Source organism: Diabrotica virgifera, chromosome 8 (assembly GCF_917563875.1).
Source record: "Diabrotica virgifera virgifera chromosome 8, PGI_DIABVI_V3a".
Classification (NCBI taxonomy): Eukaryota; Metazoa; Arthropoda; class Insecta; order Coleoptera; family Chrysomelidae; genus Diabrotica; species Diabrotica virgifera.
Genome location: NC_065450.1, coordinates 439,558 through 455,043, shown reverse-complemented (window position 1 = coordinate 455,043; position 15,486 = coordinate 439,558).

Genomic DNA, 15,486 nt, shown 5'->3' with positions numbered 1-15,486 from the left:
GGTTGTTTCCAATCACTTTTTCACTAAAAAAATAGGGACTGGCCTTCTTTTCATTATAAAGGTGTTCCAGAAAAGGGATTAAAGGTTCTTTAACAGAAAATTTTTTAATGCCCTATTTATACACGGGAACAGACTTGGGAGGTGATGTTGAAGATCCTGAACAATTAAAATTAACTCTAGTAGATGTCATGGGTTGGTCTATAAGATCAGATTGTTCTACAATGTTACAAAAAGTACCCTCTACTTCAACAAATCAAAGAGGATAGCTTTTTTAACTTTTCCGGTCATCTTCCTCTTTGGAAGATGGCCGCAAACGAGAAATCCTACGAGGCAAATGTTTTAATCGAGAATTAAAGACTGTACCTAATATATCAGATTTCATTCCTGTAAATTCAGATATGAGAATCTGAAGTTCAGTATAAGAGGCTAGAGCTTGTTTATAATCAACCTTAAAAGACAAAGGGGCCGAAATATCTGAAAAACTACGGTTACTTGTCTCATGAGAAAGAAGACCAGTAAGAACTGTACGTTTTTCCTCAATATCATCAGGATCAGAGACATCCCTAATGTGAAGCTCGTATATCAATTCTTCTGCGGTAAGATGTGCAGGTTTCATGTTAAAGAAAAAAAAAATAAAAATCAAAGAAAGAATTAAGTGCACTATCCACAAAAACTAGTTAAGTTGAAAAAAGAACAGACCATTTAACTCACTATAAAAGTACCATTATAAGAATGAGCAAAAAAAAATTATGTAAAAAACCAACAATGTATTAAATCCACATGCTGAAATATATAGAAAGCAGTCAAAAAGTATCAAAAATATGCAAATATAAAGATTTACTGCAAAACATGAATATAATATGAAATCTATGAAAAGAACAGTATTATTTATTAATGCTTCATTATTTCCTTCAAAACTACAAATTCACAGCTCAAATCTTCGAATAAGACAATTCAAGTTGGGCGCCAAAGTGACGCAATAAACTACCCCAGATAATTTAAATAATATTGAAGGATAATATTTCAATCAACTATGTTAGTTATTGTCTACCCTAGACTAGCCTCAATTTCCGAAGTTGTGAGTCCACCTTGTCCTAATCAAAAACATGAACAATGAAAATCCAGAATGGAGCAAATAAAACAATAATCTAACTAATCATGTTTATTTTTTATAAGAGACATAATTAAGTGATGTAATAAAAGTTATATACAAGACCTTGCCGAAACTTAACAGATCAGAGATTATACCTATTCGATGGCACTTGGTATCTGTCTGCGGGTTCTTGGTGTCTTGCTGTTGTTTCTGCCCTGGCTCTAGCGACGTGGATGTTATGGCCACCAGGCCTACAGGTGTCGGTTGGTTGTTCGGTATCTTGTTACTGCAGCATCGCCGGCGACATTGGGGGCTTCAGTTTCAGGGAGTCTACCCACGAGGTGAAGGGTTGTTCAATTGGCTATTTGTCCAGAAAACCCAAATAAGAAGGTCTGTTTGAAAATGTGGCTATGAGGCCAGACAATTGCCTTACATAGTTTTTAAAATTGAAAGAAAAATATTCGTCCATTTTGACAAGAGGAAGGATTTCACTTGACATTGACAGACTTCGTGAGTTGGGGCTTAAAATTTAAAACGAGAAACGACAGTTATATGTCATTGTTATGAACCACAGAACGATTGAATAAGAATTTCTTATGCTGAGATAGAACAAGAATGTTGATATATGTCTATAATTAAAGAAAGCGGGCGCCAACCAATTTTTAACGAGAAAAACAGGTAAAACAAATAGATGAAGATTATTATTAATGAATTAATGAATAAAATATAATAAAATAGTTATTTAAAAATAAAATAGCAAAGATGTGACGTTTGTAACGTTACAAGTCACTAAATTTTTGAGCTAGGGACTTTTTTTGTATTTCTGGAAATAGATATTTTTAAATACTTTAAATTAGTTTGAAAAAGTTATCCTCAAAATATGCATATGAGGAAGAAGAGCTAACATTAAGAAAGTATAACTCGATTACTATTGGTCACAAAGAAAATAAAAAAAATTTCATACAGAAGTAAAAACTTCGTTTGTATAATGGTATAAAAAAGTTTTATTAAAAAACATTAAAAGTCATCCAAAAGGATTTGCAAAACGTTTTCAATCTGGATCAGATCATCCTCAGTGCGTTCTGCTTACTACATGAAACTAGCAACTTTTTGAAATATATTACATCGATAATTAATTATAGTTTACATAATAGTTGTATGAAATTTATAGCGACTCCAAGTCGATGTTAAAATATTAAATGTGTTAGGAGTGCTCAAAGGGCAACATGATTCGCTGCTTGATAGGAACTCATATATGCAACATGAACCACATGTTTAAGAAGAGGATATCAGAAAAACAACCCATACATGAGAGATGATAAAGGGATACTGCTAAATGAGCCGGAAAAATAACAAAAGCCCAGGAATAACAGAAATATCGGCCGAAATAATAAAATCAGGAATAAAAAGACTATAAAAAGAGATATAATATAACCTAATAAAGAGAATACGAAAAGTAGGAAAAATGCCAGAAGAGTGGACCATAGCAAGGATATTCGCTATACATAAAAAGGGTGATAGAATGCTATGCAAAAACTATAGAGGCATCACACTACTAGAAATAGTTAACAACAAAATCTTGGCACAAAGTATAAGAAAAAGGCTTATTCAATATTCGGAAAAAATATTGGGAGAATACCAGGCAGGTTTTAAAAATAACAGATCAACGACAGACCAAATATTTGCCTTAAAAGAAATACAGACTACCTGCTACGAACATAAACAGTATTATATGCTTTGTTCATCGACTTTAAGCAGGCCTACGACACAGTAAACAGACAGCAGATGTACGAACTGATGAAAGAATTTGGGGATAAGAAGTATCATTGTCAGGATGGTAAAGATGACGATGGAAAACACAACAATCGAAATATAACGGAAAGGGTATACATATACATACATCCATAAAGTTTAAAACCAAGGAACGATTACCACAAGGAGACCCACTTTTAACAGCTGCATTCAATCTAACATGGAAGGAATAATCAGGAAAACTAGAGTAAGCTTGCAAGAAACGATATTTAAAAACGGCCACCAATGCAGATTTGCAGAATTTGCAGATGATCTGACACTATTAGCAACGAGCAAGAAAGAACTACAAAAGTTAATGAAAACATAATAACAGAAGCCATAAAATTGGGACTTAAAATAAAAATGAAGAAAAGACATAACATATGATAATGGGAGATATCCAAAAAGAAAAAGAAAATAACATCACAGTACAAATAAACGGAGAAAAAACATATTTATTCAAAAGAGTCCAAGAAATTATTTACCTGAGGGCCAAAATAGAGCCAAAATAGTGGTCATGAGGAAGGGGAGATAAAGGCAAAAATAGCTAAAGGAAACAAAATTATGGAGCATTACGAACATTAATGAAATCCAAATACGTATCGGGAAAAACAAAAATCAGAATTTATAAGACCTACAGTAAAATACGCATGCGACATGGGCGCTGAAAAAGTAAGAAACAGACTTTTTAGAAAGATGGGAGAGAAAAATGCAAAAAGCAATAATATATGGAGGTGTGAAGATAGAAGGTCAGTGGAGAAGAAGAACCAATAAAGAATTGGAAGAACTATCTAAAGAGCCAACGATCACGACGACGACCAAAGTAGAGAGAATACGATATTTGGGGCACATCGGGGGAATATGAAATAAAAGAATTCAAACAATGGTACTCTCACGAAGACCAATACAAAAAAGAAGGAAAGGCAGACCAAGAAAAAGATAAAAGGACAGTATGTACGAAGACCTGAAGAAAAGTAACATTGAAAGATGGAAAGAACTAGCATTGGACAAAAGGAGATGAAGAGGGGTGGTGAAGGAGTGTATAAAAAGACTGTGTAATTAAATAAAATTAATAAGACTAAAATCAAATGTAATTAGAAATGTACACCTTTTAGCCATAGAAGCCTAGAATCCTATTGAGCTTAATAAAAAAATAGATATCGATAAGAAAAAAAATATTGGCAGAGCTCGGAACGTGGTGTAAAGAATATACAAAAATATATTAAAAAAAAAGATGTAATGCAACAGCAGACACGTGTTTCTGACTCATTATTCGTCATCAGTACGGTATACCCAAGATCGAAACAGGAGTATTTAACTTGGGGAAGGATCACTACAGGAGCAAGTGCCCAATTCTGGCAAAAATGTTAAAAAATCCCAATGAATTCAGGGCTACAACTAACACAGTCACACTAAAGATCTTCAACTACATGTGGAAAGGAACGCCAGGATGTTTAAAACATAGAATGGATGTTAATATTATATTAATAAATGCTAGTTCACAGTATATGTATAGATTAGGAAAAACATATTTGCAAAACTCGCAACGTGGAATAAGGAATACAAAATAAATATTTTCCTAACAAGTGCAGAAAGTCATTCTTTTCCGCACGCGACTGCAGTTTGCCGAACGACGCGAAGCGGGAGTGCGGAAAAGAGACTTTCTGCAAGAGTTAGGAACAATATTTTTTCTTAGAGTCTTTAAAAAATTACCAAATCTTAATCAATTAATATGAAAATACACACACAAATTAATTCTTTGACAAGGTTGTCAAAACCAAACTTTCAATATAATTAGTTAGCATGACGACGATCTTGGTTTCCATGACGATGATTCAAAACGACTGTTATTGTCTACCGATTTGACTTTCGAATATTATGTCAAAATAATTTTATTTCATCGACATGTCGCGTTAATTTCATTAAAACAGGAACACAATAAGATATTTTTGAAATAAGTTAGTAAATAATATCTAAATATTAGTTTATTGCATGTATTATAATTACTTTAAGGCCATATTAACATATCTAAATTAACACGCGTGCGGAAAAGTAAAAACCGCGTGCGGAAAAGTAATAGGCGTGCGGAAAAGTAACACGCGTGTGGAATAGTGAAACTTTCTAAACTAAAATGCGTGCGCGAAAGTAGACATTTTTGCATGCTTGTAGAAAAAAATATATACAGTATGTCGCTGTAAGTTGTATCCATATGGAAAACTTTTTTATTATTATTTTACGAAAAAAAATTATTCTTCATAAAAACTTCTGCATGGTCCAAAACCTAAGATTCAACCATCAGATATCAAATTTTATGAATATTATACGAGGTATGTCAAAAAGTTTGAATTTTACTCAAGGGTAAAGTTGCTTTATTTTTCATAATATTGAAAATTGCTATTATGAAAAGTTGTTTGGAATTAAAAACTATATTCTAATATGCAATTACATCCTTCTCTTTGAAAAAAAAATTAATGTGTGTGTACTTTGTACGCACGGAAGAAGTTATACTTGTACTATTATGATTTCAACGAAATTAATATACTTAACAGATTACTTGTATTTTATTTAAATATTAAACTAACTTTCTTACCTGCCACTTTTAAATTTTTTTTATTAAAACGACACCAATAATAAAAAAAAGAATATTAATCGTCCGGAATTTGAACCGGGACCTCCCGATCTCCGGTCACACGCTCTACCACTGCGCCATGCCTCCTTTGCTTTGACAGGTTACAAGATTTCTCATACATACTGACAAATTTAATAGACCAAAAGTGAAGTATACAAAAATAATTTAAATATACTTACTACTATTAGTATTATTATAAAACATCTTATTTCCGAGGAAGACAAAGCCAAAGACACAAAAATTATACTAAATAATACATTTACTAAAAACACTAATATAATATCCTTTTAGTGACTAATCTGCGCTGACACCGCTAATACATACATATCTTGAAAGATTATATAGCAACGAACTACATACTGTCTATGTGCGCATGCGCCCGGCATTATAAAATTTCACTCTCGATCGTAAAGAAGTATAACTTCAAAAAAATTGAAAAATTATGGATAACTAACATTATTTTCAGTTATTTAAATTCTGATAACTCTTTTATTATCAATTTTATGAAAAAAAGTGATTCTTAATAAAAAGTTCTGCATTGTCTAAAACCTAAAATACAACCATCTTATATCAAATTTTATCAATTTTATACGAGGTGTGTCAAAAAAGATAAATTTAGATCAAAACTAAAGTACCTTTATACTTCAGAATATTTCAATTAGAAGGATATAATTATATACTGAAACATAGTTTTTAATTTTAAATAACTTTTCATAATAACAATTTCGGTATTGAGAAAAATAAAGTTATACTCTTGAGCGAAATTCATATTTTTTGACATACCTCGTAAAAAATTGATAAAATTTGACATAAGATGGTTGTTTTTTAGGTTTTAGACCATGTAGAACTTTTTAAACCTTTACCTATCCGCGCATCAAATTATAACATAACTACACGCGTGGCGTACTTTATACGCGACAAGGAAATACACGTAAAAACAGCGGATTTGTTTATTTTTTTTTTGAAAAATACACTTGTTTGTTAAAAACCTTATCCGTCATCAGTAAATACTTGGAGTTCCTTCTCAGTAAGAAAATTGGGATTTATAACTGGAATTATGGAATAACTGGATTCTATGATAAATAAAATTACTAATAAAAATTTTTTTGAAATGTGATTTCTTACAGGAGAAAAAGTATTGTTTATAAAAGAAAATATATTTTGTGCCATAAAACAATTGAAATATGTACTTATATAACTAATTATTATATTAATATATTCGTGGCGTATACTGTCCACCACCGGAAACAACAAATAATAAAATGTAAATTACGATCTTCCCAGAACGCCGCTTATAACGAAACTAAAACCAAATTGTAAAGCACATTCCAGTGATAGGTTAAAGAGATAAACAAGTTCAAAAATTAAATTTTTAAATGTATTTGCAGTAAGATTCTTATATCTGGCGTACAAAATACTCCCGCGCGTGTAGTTAAAGGTTAAGAATCACTTTTTTTTTCGTAAAATTAATAATAAAAGAGTTATCAGAATTATAATAACTGAAAATAATGTTACGTTATCCATATTTTTTCAAAAAAAAAATTTTTAATTAGAAGGATGTAATTTCATATTAGAATAGAGTTTTTAATTTCAAACAACTTTTCATAATAGCAGTTTTCAATATTGTGAAAAATAAAGCTACTTTACACTTGAGTGAAATTCAAACTTTTTGACATACCTCGTATAATATTCATAAAATGTGATATTTGATGATTGAATCTTAGGTTTTGGACCATGCAGAGATTTTTATGAGGAATAAATTTTTTTCGTAAAATTAATAATACAAAAGTTTTCCATATGGATACAACTTACAGGGATATACTGTATAAAAAAACATTAACAATTGTGTCATAACAAGATCCCATTTTCTATCTCCCTAATTCATGAAAGTTCTCGATTTCATTATTTATAAGACAGGTTTGTAAATCTGAAATAATCCAAACAATCAATAGTATCAAAAGCAAATCTTCCTGTACTACCGATGGACTATCCATAAAAATTTTCTCAAATCTCCCAGACAATGTGTTGGGAGTCCTCATCTATCTAATTAATGATTCTTTTGAGAAAGGTAAATTTCCAGAGTGCCATCATTATTCCTCTTCATAAGGGTGGTGAAAAATCTAATGCCTGCAATTATATACCTATTGCGTTACTACCGGTACTCTCCAAAATTACTGAGAGACTCATAAAAGCCCGACTTATGTCCTTTCTCGTTGATAACAACATTTTATCACAAAATCAGTTCGGCTTTTTGAATAATAAATGTACCACCGATGCCATGTTTTCTGTGCTACATGAGGTTTATCAAGCATTAAACAATAATCTGCACACTGCCACTGTTTTTTGTAATTATGCCAAAGCTTTTGATTGTGTATCTGATTTTGATAAAAAACTAAAAAACATCACAGCAATAGCAGTAACAGTAGCAATATTCTAGTGAAGATTTAAATTGAGTGTTTCATTTTATCTTAATTAATTTAGTTAGCATTTATTGAGATATTAATGTTAAGTTTTATTGGTTTTATCCAGAAATATTCAGAATAACTAAAAACAACTGAAAACCGTCTACTTCTTGTTAACTTTATCACGTTTTGTCGTAGAAAAATATTTTCTAGCTGATTTACGTGCAGTGTGCCTAGCGATAAATCGCACCCTCATGGCTTATAAATACTTCACGTGAAAAATTCTTATTTCCCGTGTCCCTAAGAGGGATTTAGTGTCCATATCTGAGTTCACAACAATGAAGTGCCAGTTTGGAACGTGAGGTAAGTAATGGCCAAGTTTTGCTTTAATGAAATCCTTTATAGTGTGGGAGGTAGTGTCAAATTTTTACGGTGATATTAGCACGGATTCTACATATGATTTATCTTGGTGGTTAGTACTTGTTTGACAACGAAAATGTCTGTCAGCTGGTGCAACTCGGGGGCGTTTAGGCAAGAAAGGATAATTGAAGACCTTGGGACCAGAAGGGGACAAGCCACAATTTCGTCAAAAATGAGTAAAAGTAGAAATGGCACACTTTAAGATCATATTAATGTTCCAAACAGAAAATTCCAGCTGTTTTCTAATAGATGGCGCCGCTGTAGTAAGTCCCGTTGTGTCACCATTACTTTATATTGCAATAGAAGGAGACAAGCCACAGCAGTAATCACAGCACAACCCCACATAGCAATGTAACAGGGATATTCAAGGTCAACGCACGTTTGCTAGTTCGCTCTCTGGCACGGGATGGCAATACTAGTCTCATTTCTGCAGGCTTCTGCACGTTGTTCGTAAGCTCGTTCTGTCACTTTCGTTGTCAGTTTTCATTTCCTTAAGAATTAAATACGACGCCATATTTATTTGTTTTATTTTTTCATAAATAGCGTTTAAATAGTGCAAAATAGTGCATCCAACAACAAAAAGTGTAAAGTGAATTACAGCAGTTGTGTTTTATTTCAAATGTATACAATTTTGGTGTGGTTTAAACTGATGAATAAATAATACTGTGTAAATATAATTATGTGTAATAAGGTAGTTGTGTTTTAAGTTTTTACATTGATAATTGATAAAAAACTTATTTTATGAACATACATATAAACATTTTTATAAATAAAAATTGTATTCTATGCTTTATTCTTTAATTTTTTAACCACTTTGGCATTTTAATGTAATGGAAAATAAATATAACCTCAAAATAACACAAGAAAATCCAAATAGTATACGAATTATAAACGTTAATTGATAAATACATACAGGTATATTTTAAACATTTTTACAGTTGTGTTTTATTTCAAATGTATACAATTTTGGTGTGGTTTAAACTGATGAATAAATAATACTGTGTAAATATAATTATGTGTAATAAGGTAGTTGTGTTTTAAGTTTTTACATTGATAATTGATAAAAAACTTATTTTATGAACATACATATAAACATTTTTATAAATAAAAATTGTATTCTATGTTTTATTCTTTAATTTTTTAACCACTTTGGCATTTTAATGTAATGGAAAATAAATATAACCTCAAAATAACACAAGAAAATCCAAATAGTATACGAATTATAAACGTTAATTGATAAATACATACAGGTATATTTTTATCAATCAACGATATAAATATTATCGTATAGGATAAGGATTTTCTTTTCTTTTGTTATTTTAAGGTTATATTGATGATCCTTTACATTAAAATGAGTTCTCAATCCCAGTTAATCTTACAGGTCTTTTGAATTCACCGCCATATGGCATATAGTTACGCTCCCGACCACTGGCTGATGCGACAATCGTCGTTTCACTAGTTAACACGGAACTTGCATTGCTAGGTGGGGGTGTGCTGTGGTAGTAATCAACATTCGGCGGCGGAACATTCCCGTGTATGTAAACGGAAAATAGATTTTTCTGAGTTTGATTCTGACCACAGTGACCAAGATCCCTTTTTAAATGAAAGCGAAGATGACAAAGATTATACACTATACACTATTCGGAAGTAGCAGCGATTCGGAAAATATAAACTCAGGAACACTAAGTTTATTAAATGTGTGGCTTGTCCCCTTATGTTATATTTTTCGGACCTAAAAATATTAGGATTGTTGTAAATGTTTTTTGTGGCTTACCCCTTTTTAGTAAAATACCTACTTAATTGTAGGAAAATGAAAGGGTTTATACCCAACAGACTTCTGGAGGTCTTTTACAAACTCCAGAAAAGAAGGCGCCCCCTTGATGTAGGCAAGGATACCCAACGACATAAAAAAATTAAGCGTAAGACTAAAAGAAATCGAGGTTACGAATATATAAATACAAAATGAAAGAAAATAAAACCACAATACTTAGATGCACCTTGCGGTTGCACAAAACAGTGTAGGCAGAAAATGGTGCTTGTCAATAGATTCTACCAGATACTGAGAATACTGAACCACTGGAAGACATTGAACATTTGGAAGACTTTTGAGATATTGAAAATATTGACAACTTAATTATTTTATTGTTGCATTTTATGTTCATTTTTTAGAATATAATTTTTTATACAAAAGGGGATAAGCCTCATATTTTTTCAAAAAATGTTCAAAAACTCAAAAACCGTTAAATAAACATTTGTGTTAATTTTTTTTGTGTATTTAATAACATATTTCCAAACGATTATGGGCCTTACTTCCGAGAAAAATGTAAAAATTGGATTTCAGGGTTTGAAAATAAGTTTAAAATGATGTTTTCTTCAAAATATTGTTTGGTGGCATGTCCCCTTCTGGTCCCAAGGTCTTCAATTACGAAGATAGATGGAAAAAACCGTAGAACTTATGTAGAACTTATATGTCAAATATTTATCTCCGTGCGTCACATCCATATACATAAAATGATCTAGTGAATAGGATACCTGGATTTCACACGCTTTCTCCACGGCGGATCGAGTTCGATTCCCGTCATCGAAAATTCTTGTTCGCAACAAACTAATGATGCCTCGCTCTACTCCGCTATTGTTAAATATTCTGTTGTTGACTTCTTTTTTAATTATTGGCAATCAAAGCCTGCTGCAATTTTCTGGTATGTTTATTACATATTTTTCTTCGGTATCATATATTATGTAGTAATATGCAATAGGGAGATACACTAAAGTCATAATTAAGAAAAAAGAAAATTACCATATAAAAAGGAAAGAATTCCTCTCATTGGCTGTATACCATAATAAAAATTATTAAAGAAATAAAAATCTTCTCTTGTAGATGGTATATATAATTTACTTAAAATTTTCTAAAATAGATCCAAGTTGGACTCAAAGTGTACTTCACTAGTACAATAAAAACAAACGTTTTCAGACTAATCAGTCCATCATCAGGTTAGAGCCTAAAATAAGTAAGCCATTGTATAAGAATGACAAAGTTGAAATTTTGACTGTCAAAAAGTTAGGAAAAATTGAAACATGGGGTTACTTATTCCAGATCCAAAGTAGTTGAAACTAGCTATATAGGTAGGTCGAATGACCATACCAGTATAAAAAATAAGCCATTTCGGCTACATCGAGGGTGACAATAAGTCGAGGGTATCAGAATGAAGTGTAATTAAACCATAATGGAGTCTTCATTTTGGCTTCAAACTACATGGTTATGTTGAAGACAGTAGGAAACGGACTGATTTAAATTTGACATTAAAAGACTATTGACAAGACCTACTAGGTTGGGAATTTTATGTATGTACAGTTATTTTGTATTACAAAAATGCAAACAAATTCTAAATGATTGAATTTAATTAACTATTAAATAACTGAATAAAAATGAAACAGCTTAAATTAATAATAACCTAGAATTATTTATGATAATTCTATGACTATTGAAAGCAAAAATTTTGCCAACAAGGTGATGATGTCACTTGTTCGAGAAGAAGAAAAGAATAAAGAAAAACTGAAGAAAATTAAAAGAAAAATTTTTGAATAATGAATTTGAGGTAAAGTATTAATACTTAAATATGGAGTTTGACTGTTAACTGGTTGCCACTGGTTAACCAGTATAACTGGTTGCCTGAATTTATCTAAATTGAAATTCAATTTACATAAACTCAGGCAACCAATTATACTCCTAACTCTACTCATATCTGTCATTTTTAAACTAATTGAAATTCCATATCATATTATTCCATATCATTTTTTTTTATTTACAACAATCCGCTTCAACCTAAGAAGGTTGTTAGCGGGATAGTAACAGTTAATTACACTTTGTTTAGTAAGTTGCAGTCTTTTAGAAAAAAAAATAGTTTATTAGCGTTGTTATAGTCTAAAATGTCTTTAAGATTGTTAGCTAAATGGTATTTAATTCTATGGCTATTCAACTTTTTACACTTTTCCACTAGCACATGTTTCACTGTAAGGGGTGAACCGCACTCATCACAAGTTGGAGGTTCTTCTTTTTTCAGCAAATATTCATGAGAAAATTGGGTATGTCCAAGTCGTAAACGGGAAATAATTGTTTGCTTTCGTCTAGATACCTCGGGTGGTTGCCATGGTCCGACGTTGTTTTTTATCTCCTGAAGCCTGAAGCTTTGATGATGTGGATTTCCATTTATTGTTCCAATTTTCGAAAATATGTTTTATGAAGTAGCTTTTGAGATCCATACTTACAGATTGGAGCGACATGGGAATACTGTTATCATTTATGGCTTCTTTGGCATTTTGGTCTGCTGCTCCATTACCTGCTACTCCAATATGTGATGGGACTCAAAGAAACTTGATTCTTAGATATTCAGTATGCAATTTATGTAGTTCTTCCTTTATTAGTAAAGCTATTGGATGCTGCGTGTAAATTTTTCTTATTACGTGTAGTGATGACATAGAATCTGTGACGATTAATATCTTATTTGTTCGCATTTGCATGCAGTATTGCTTGGTAGATCGCATAAAGTTCCCCAGTTAGTACAGTTGCAGTATCTGGAATTTTATGTTTGTGAATCTCTGTGTTGTTAACAATTGCCACTCCGACTCCATTTTCAGTTTTAGACGCGTCTGTATAGTATACTGTGTAATCGGAATGAGAATTAATTAGATCTCTGAAGTGTTGTAAAATGAAATTAGGGTTAGTGCTATTTTTTGGAATTGTAATAGACTGCAATTGACTGTTGGAATTTTTACAGTCCAAGGTGGAGATGAAGATATTTCTTTGTATTGATATAAGGGTGGAAATTCCTGCCAGTTAAGTAGCTACATTGCATGGTGGATTCTGCGAGAATAAGGGAGACTGAACTTTGAAGAGTCATTAGTCATGGATAGATCTAAAATATTATTTATTGGAATTCTTTTATGTACATTTATGTTAGAAGCGTAATTAAAGGTTAACAGCTGTCTACGAAGCATTAGAGTGGGTTCGCCTATTTCAGTTTGTATGCTATTTATCTGAGTTGTTCTGCATGCTCCAAGTATTATCCTTAGGGAGGTGTTATGTAGCGTATCCAAAGGTTTCAACGTTGTTTTGCTGGCAGATGCATATGCGACACATCCGTAGTTAATCTTAGAGCGAATTAAGGATCTATATAGCATGACCAGTGTTTTACCTTCAGCACCCCAAGTCCTGTGAGCTAGATACTTTAACAAGTTAAGACCATTTCGACATGAAAGAACTAACTGCTGAATATGACTTTTCTAATTTAACTGTTGGTCAAATATCATTCCTAGGAACTTTATTTCGTTTTTATAGGAAAGATTTTGATTCTCAAGCGTTAGATTTGGTTTATCCTCAATACGTTTTTTTGAAAATATTATACATTTTGTTTTATTAGAACAAAAATTAAAACCGGTGCTCAAGGACCAATTTATTAGTTTATTTAAGTGTTCCTGTAATACTGACGCCATATGATTTACGTTTTTTCCTTTGATGTAAAGAATCAGATCGTCAGCATTTTTACTATATCGTTTATTGCTATTAAAAATAGAGTAGGGCTGACGACTGATCCTTGTGGGATTCCATTTTGTTGTTCTCTAAGATAGGATATAGCACCATTCGCTAGGACTTTAAATGTTCTTTCAGTTAAAACATTGTTTACATAGGCTAAAATATTTCCTTGATATCCCAACTTGTTTAGAATGTTCAATATACGGTGTTTCCATACTGTATCAAATGCTTTAGTTATGTCAAAATAAATCGCCATACATTTTTGGTTATTTTTAAAAGCTTCGTGAGTAGCGTTTTCCAGATCGATAATGTTGTCGTTTGTAGATCTGCCTGGTCTAAAGCCAGCTTGTCCGATTAGGTCTGGATCCCGCGTATGAAAAAAAAGTTGATTAATAGCAAGCTTAAAATTTGTTAATAGATTAAGGGTGTATAGTCGGATAAACTTTGATATATGGGAACGCTGCAACAGGGGCAGTTTTAATTGTGGAACAGGTTAAAAATTTGGAACGGTCAGACCACGAAAACGGCACATTTATTTTGTCCGACAGAACAGACTTAAACTCTCCGAACAGAGATTAAACTCTCACGCAAAAATCAGACTGCTATTTATTACCTGTCATAATTCCTGTCATTTGACATATTCTACATGTTCCACTCATTAAAACGCCCATTTGGTGATAAATAGCAGTCTGATTTTTGTATGAGAGTTTAATCTCTGTTCAGAGAGTTTAAGTCTGTTCTGTCGGACAAAATAAATGTGCCGTTTTCGTGGTCTGACCGTTCCAAATTTTTAACCTGTTCCACAGTTAAAACTTCCCCTGTTCCAGTGTTCCTATATATCAAAGTTTGTCCGACTAGACACCCTTAAGCTATTAACAAATTTTCAGCTTGCTATTAATCAACTTTTTTTTCATACGCGGGATCCAGACCTAGATAGTTGATCATTGCGTTCCAGGTTCCACATTAATCTTCTGTTGACTATTTTTTCCATAAGTTTACATGAGGAACATGTTAATGATATAGGGCGATATGATTCTGGGTGTAATTTATCTTTATTTGCTTTAATAATATGAATAACAATGGCATTTTTCCAGATTTTTGGAAATGATTTTTGTGCCCAAATAATATTGAAAATTTGGAGCAGAAACTCTTTTGCTACTATGGGAAGTCTTTTAATGAATTGTATTGGTATGTCATCTGGACCTGGTGAAGAGTATTTTATGCTATTAAGTGCATTTTCAAATTCCCCATAACTAAGAGGTATATTAATAGCGTTAAATTCGTCGGAAATTGTAATAGGTACTGCCTCCTCCTCTTGTTTGTATGTTAGGAACTCGTTACTGTAATTTTGGTTGGATGACAATTTTTGATAGGTATCAGCTAGTTCATTTACTATATCCTGTGGTTCAGATAGTAGCGTTTTTTCTTTTTGTAGGCTCACAATTTGTTGGTAAGTATGCTGCCCTGTTATTTTTTTAAGTTTTTTCCAGACTGATGATATATTTGTACTGCTGTTTATGCTAGATATGTATTTCTGCCACGATTCTTGTTTGCTTTTTTTAATTATTCTTCTTGCTTCAGCTCTACGTTTTTTGTCCTCTGTGAATAGATCAATATTTTT